The 5,011-nt window shown below is 38.9% G+C and overlaps 1 pseudogene; it reads left to right on the top strand.

The window, feature by feature from the left end:
- The first annotated feature begins 1,101 nt into the window (after nt 1-1,101).
- LOC119245733 (peptidyl-prolyl cis-trans isomerase NIMA-interacting 4-like) lies at nt 1,102-1,478 on the top strand (annotated as a pseudogene).
- Nucleotides 1,479-5,011: the final 3,533 nt, after the last annotated feature.

The raw sequence follows: 5,011 nt of genomic DNA, 5'->3' as shown, positions 1-5,011 counted from the left end.
GGAACTATTTTTATTTTTTAATTACGTTTATTGAGGTAATTTGATTCACAGCACTGTATAAGTTTTAGGGGTATAAGTTCACACCTCTACAAAACTGAAATTATCACAGCACGCCCAGCACCAAAACCCCAATAATCCTCCACCATAGTCCATCAGGTCCTTTCTACACTTTCCTTCCACTGCCCCCTGCTCTGGTAATCTCAATTCTACAGTCAGACTTCAAAGATTTGTTTTGTTTTTGCCTGCTCAAAAAAATATTGTTTCTAATATTCTACAATTGAAATCATACATTATTTGTCCCTCCCCTTCTGCCTTGTATTGCTCAGTATAATCTCCTCTGGTTCCATTCATGTTGTCCCAACTGGCAAAGATTTCCTCTTTTTTTAAATAGCTGAGTAGTATTCCATTGTGTATGTATACCACGCCTTCTTTATCTGTCTTTGGGCATTTAAGTTGTTTCCAGGCCTCTCAGTGGTGCAAGGGGTTAAGCACCGCACTATGAAGCAATCTGCAGCCTCAGCAGCACGAATTCGATCCCCGGGCAGCCAAGGAGAAACCACATGGTGAAGCAGATCTCTCCTGGCTCACCCGCTGCTCCCCTCAGCAGTATATTTCGGTCATTCTGCCTGTTCTGTTCCCCGCTCTGTCTCCAGTGAATCCTCTGACACCCCCCCCCCGCATATCTGGCCTGTACCTCGGCTCTTGTATGCATAAATAAATAAATCTTTAAAGCATATATATATTTTTTTTTAAAAAAAAAAAAGTTGTTTCCATAGCTTGGCTACTGCAAAAAGTGCTGCAATAAGCATTGGAGAGCATATGATCCAGCAATTCCTCCCCTGAGTATCTACCCAAAGAACACAAGAAAGAACTCTTTTAAAAAGTTCTGTGACAAAGTGGAAGAATCTTGAGGTGATTGTGCTAAGTGAAATAAATCATCAAGTGTTAAGATAGTTGCTGGATGGTTTCACTCATTTGCAGCATATAAATAACCACAGAAAACAAATTGACAAAACACACCCAGAAAAAAATGTTAAGACTGTAAAAAATAAGCTAGTAAGTCAATGGAAGTAGTTGAGAGTTTAGCCATAAGCTTCGAAGATGCTGCCCAAAGGAAAAAGCCATTCTAGAAAAGGGGGAAAAGGAGGAGCAGCCTCTGGGAGTAACAGTGCTGATAAGGAGGCTCAGGGTGCCAGAGGAGGTGGCAATGCAGTGAAGGTCAGACGCACTCTATGAGAAACACAGGAAAAATCATGGACGCCGTGGAAAAGTTAAAATCTGTAATGTGGTTCAATGAAGTGACCAGACAACATAATAAGAGAAAACCAGGCAAGGGGGGACTTCCGGAGGATGATCGGAGGTTCCAGAGTGGGACCATTTCAAGAGGCAGCATTTGCCTTCCCTGTAAGTGGGCTGGATAAGCCGTGCTTTCAGATCCTCCGGTTAGGACAAAATTTGGTATCACGTATTATGGTTGAAGAGAGGGAAAAAAATTGTATGAAAGATTGAATATATTTCATATGTTCTGGTGTTTTTTTCTCTGAAGGGTGAAAAGTCCTTGTAATTTGTAAAAAAAGAAAAGAAAAGAAAGTGCTTACCAGAGAGGCGGAGGCAGATGGGGAAGGAGGGACTAAGGGAGAAAATGTGACAGGACAGTGTGAGCGACGCACGTGCCCGTAAGGAGGGGTGAAGTGGTACCAAAATGACAAGGCTCTGGAAAGGACTAGCAAATCAATCAATTTTCAGGGGCAAAGGCGTGAGTAAGATGCAGAGCGGCCACACGTAGCCCGGGGTTAGCAATACAGGGCCGTCACAGCCCGGGGCCCACGGAAAGGAGAGGGCAGCTTCCGGAGCCCGCAAGAAGAGAGCTGCATGAAGGGCGCCGATTCATTTAAGTTCTTAGTCAACCCAAGGGGACCTTGCGGGAAAGGAGCCAGAAACTAAAGGCCTGATCTCACTCTCTCTGACTTTCTGCAGGTCCATCCTGGCCTGAACCTACCAGGAAGCCACAGGTCAAAGCAGTGTCTTGATGATGTCCACACAGACGAGCACCCCAGGGCAGAGAGCAGTGTAAAGATCAGAGGAAAATGGCTGCGGAGGGCCAGGTGAAAACAGGCAACACTCAGTGTTTCAGAAGGAGACCATTTGTCCCCCAGTCATCACCTGCATCTATTGAGTGACTACAGTGTGCAATATACAGTTCTTTTTAAGAACATGGTGAGGGCAGGAATAAAGGAGGTTGAAGATAAAAGGAGGGAGAGTCACAAAAAAAGAAAGGACTTTTCCTAAAGGAAATTAAAATTAAGCTGTTTCTAACTATGGCAAAACTCATTCAACTGCCATATTTACAAGTGAAAATCTATTCATAATGTGTTCAGTGGAGGAACAGCAGCTGCATCTAGGATAGTATTGGAAATGCAAAATCTTGGGCCATATCCTACACCACTTTCTTTTTAACCATGCCCCTGGGGAACCTGTTATGCACAGGAGAGTTTAAAAAGTACTGCTATAAGGACTCCCTAGAGTTGCTCAAGGTCATAAGAGAAGTTTGGAGTAATTAAAGCTAGTGGGTGGGATTTAATAGGAAGGCTCATGGAAGAGGTACATTGGAGAAGGATATTAAAATAGTATTTTATAGAAAACATGTATTTTAGTCTTTAATACAAAGTAAAAATCAAAATCAACAAGCAACTATAAACCAGAGACACACTACGGGGCAGGGGGAGAGAGGAAGGACTAGAGTCAAAATAAGGGGGGGGTGCAATTGTATGGGGGAATATAACCAAAATGAAAATGCATACATTGTACAAAGATGAAAATGATGTAAGAATTATATAAAATAAAATATTAAAAAAAGAAAAAAGAAAACATGGATTTTAATTTCATCATAAAGCTAATATAGTTAATCAGTAACTATATATAATATTGATATAATATTCAAGAAATACTACAGTTAAGAACTGATAGTAAGTATCATTCCACTAATACAGTTTTTTCATGATAAAACAAAATTCTTATGCTACATAAATTCTCTAAAGCAAGGAAAAATCCAGAATGATGTAAATTGGAAAGCTGCTACTTCAGTTTTGTGCTTTGCTGTCTTTCTCCTAATATTCTTTTCTATTTCTGGCCCAACTCTGGAACTTAATGGGTGTTCAGTAAATACTTTTGATTGATCGAAGACCAACTGTTTTAAAATTGTGTGCTAAACTGTAATAATAGATCAGTATACAAAAAAAAAAGTTGAGCTCTACCTAGAAAACAGCACCATCTAGTGGTTCTACAAAAAAGGTACTATCTCCTACTTAGGGCATGTTTACCTAGCTGTATAAGAAAATTCTGCTAAAGCTAACTTATGTTATCTCAAAAAAAAAAGGGGGGGGGGAACAAAAAAACAAAAAACCAAGGCATCCAGGAGTGGGGGGGTAGAGAGAGGCAGGGAGAGGGGAGGAGGTGAAATCAATCAATATAATACATTTCATCAACAAGAGATGTTTAAAATATATAAATAGATGCAGAGAAAGCATTTGATAAGATTCAGTATCCATTTATGATAAAAACTCTAAACAACATATGAACAGAAGGAACATACCTCAGTATAATAAAGGCCATAAATCATAAATCTAAAGTCAATATAATACTTTGTGGTGAAAAACTGAAAGTTTTTGCTTTAAGATCAGGAATAAGACAATGTCTGTCCTTACCACTTCGTTTAATTTAGTATTAGAGGTTTTAGTTGAGCAATCAGATGATGACAACAACAGGAACTAAAAGGAATCCAGGTTGGATTTGCAGAGGATAAGACACTGCATAGAGAGAACCCTGAAGCCGCCACCGAAGAGCTACAAGAAAAATAAATACAGCAAAGCAGCAGGTGACACAATCACTATATAACAATCTGTTGCATTTTTATAAACACACAGTGAGAAGAAAAAAATTAATTTTCCATCCACAATCACTCCAAAAAGAATCAAATACCTAAGAATTAATCTAACTAAGAAGGTGAAGTCTTTTACAGTAAAAACTATAAGATGTTATTACAGGATACAGATGAGGGCATAAGGATGGCATGGATGAGGAGAACCAATGTAGTCAAAATAACTATTCTACCAGTATAAATTCAAAGCAATCCCTATTAAGAACCAACAATATTCTTCAAATACACTGAACAAAAAATGTTAAAATTTATACGGAACTATAAAAGGCTTGAGAAAAAAAAGGAGAGAAATGGAGGTATAACGTTACCAAACCTTAAATTACAGTATAAAGCAAAAATAATTTTTAAAATATTGTATTGGCATAAAAAGACACACGGATCAATGGAATAGAATCAAAATTCCAGAAATAAATCCACAAAAATATCAATATTTAATTCATGAGACAGGAGTCACAACCAAGCAATGGAGAAAGGAAAGTTTCTTTAACAAATGGACCTCCCTGGTGGCACAAGGGGTTAAGATGCAACCTATGAAGCTAGCCGAATACTGCAGCACAGCACGAGTTTGATCCCCAGCCAGGGAGCTGTCCACATGGTGCAGCAGACCTCTCCTGTTGCGCCCGCTGCTCCCCTCAGCAGTGTATTTCAGTCAATCTGCCTGTTCTGCTCCCCACTCTGTCTCTGGTGAATCCTCTCCCACCCCCACATCTTTGGCCTGTACCCCAGCTCTTGTATGAATAAATAAATAAATCTTTAAACTAATGGTGCTGGGGAAACTGGATTGATCACAAGTAAAAGAATGAAATTGTATCACTCTTTAACTTCATAGACAAAAATAAAAATGAATTAAAGATTTAGATATAAGACTTGCAACAATAAGACATAAAGAAGAAAACAATGGCAATATGTCTTAATGACATCAACCTTTATGTCAAGGGGAATAAAAGCAAAAACAAGCAACTGAGAATACCTCAAATTAAAAGGCTTTTACACAGCAAAAGAAAATATAAGTGAATTAAAGAGACATTCTACTGAATGGGAGAGAAATATTCATACATTACACAACCAAAAGAG

This window comes from Talpa occidentalis, unplaced genomic scaffold (genome assembly GCF_014898055.3).
Source record: "Talpa occidentalis isolate TD23 unplaced genomic scaffold, MPIMG_talOcc4v2.1 talOcc4.15, whole genome shotgun sequence".
Lineage (NCBI taxonomy): Eukaryota > Metazoa > Chordata > Mammalia > Eulipotyphla > Talpidae > Talpa > Talpa occidentalis.
Note: the sequence above shows the minus strand (reverse complement) of the source record. Positions and strands in the feature narration are given on the sequence as shown.